We start from the raw sequence: 1,252 nt of genomic DNA on the forward strand, positions 1-1,252 counted from the left end.
TGTATATACTGTAAAACTAATTTTCATTTTCTTTATTTTGAAATTCTAAAAGTTTGCTTAAAATTGCAATCTCATTCGGAAGAAAATACAGCTACAGTAGTGATGGTACACTTCAATCCCCCCCCATCAATGAGTCCAACCTAACCTCCTCCATCAACATCTAGTAACCTACTGCCACCACCTGGGATTAAAGCACACTGGGTTTAAAACTGTTATCTATCTCACATGCACTTACTCTGATCAGCTGACACAACTTTGTCATTTGGTCTCCCAGACTTTTCAGGATCATCCAGTATTAGCTCCTTATTAACTTGTTGGGCACTACCTTCAGGTGCTGCTTCATTTGGCCCAGTGAATTTCTCCCTGAGCTTAGCAACTCTACAACTTTGTTCCTCATCCATATTTTCCTCAGGACCTGCGAAACAGAAAAAAACAATCTAGTTAGACAAGACTTTGAATTGACACTATCATGGCCAGGGTAAATCTCATTAAAACACCTGCTTTCTGTTTTTTAACAACAGACTTAAATAACTGTAGTAATGATTCAAAGTCTGGTTTACACAGAGTACTTCCAAACATATCTAAGAAAGATCAGTTTCCATTGTGTGGGACTGCTTTAAAGCATTATCCCTGTTCCCCAAAAACCAAAGAAACACAGGATGAAATGACTTTAGACCAGTTACCCTGACCACATGGCTAATAAAGTCCAACAAGTCTATAAAGGATGAAGGAATCACGTCTCCTCATTAGGAACTGCTGCACCTGGACTCCCCATGAACCTTTCCTACGATCCGGTATGTGGACTTCATCTCTGCCATCAATACCATCATCCCAGCCCTGCAGCAGGACAGGGTCTCCCAGCTAACTATGACTGACTCCACCTCCAGGTGGATCACAGACTTCCTGACAGACAGCAAGTAGCATGTGAAGCTGCGATAATAGATCTCTGATTCCTGGACCATCAGCTGTGGTTACCCTCCAGGCTACGTTCTTCCCCATTGCTCTATTTCCCGTACCCCAACAGCTGCACCTCCAGTCACCAGTTTGCCAAGTGGTGCGAGACTAACCACCTGGTAACCTGCTGCAGCCAGAACAGTCTGAGCTCAATGGTTTGAAAACACTAAAGATGATTGTGTACTTTAGAAATGGTCCAGTCCCACCCTACTCTTGCATCATGTGTGACTCTCCAGTTGCTACTGTGACTCCTTCTGCTCCCAGAGCATCATCATTGCTCAGGACCTCAAGTGGAGAT

The 1,252-nt window shown here is 43.5% G+C and overlaps 1 long non-coding RNA gene across 1 annotated transcript in view; it reads right to left on the reverse strand.

Moving 5' to 3' along the window:
• Positions 1-237: 237 nt before the first annotated feature.
• LOC107101530 overlaps positions 238-1,252 on the reverse strand; it is a 5,640-nt gene continuing 4,625 nt past the window's right edge. Inside the window, exon 3 of the long non-coding RNA XR_001482085.1 lies at positions 238-415. This is a non-coding gene — a long non-coding RNA (uncharacterized LOC107101530). The remainder of the gene's footprint in view (positions 416-1,252) is intronic.

Source organism: Cyprinodon variegatus, unplaced genomic scaffold (genome assembly GCF_000732505.1).
Source record: "Cyprinodon variegatus isolate N-32 unplaced genomic scaffold, C_variegatus-1.0 Scaffold1109, whole genome shotgun sequence".
In the NCBI taxonomy this organism is placed as follows: domain Eukaryota; kingdom Metazoa; phylum Chordata; class Actinopteri; order Cyprinodontiformes; family Cyprinodontidae; genus Cyprinodon; species Cyprinodon variegatus.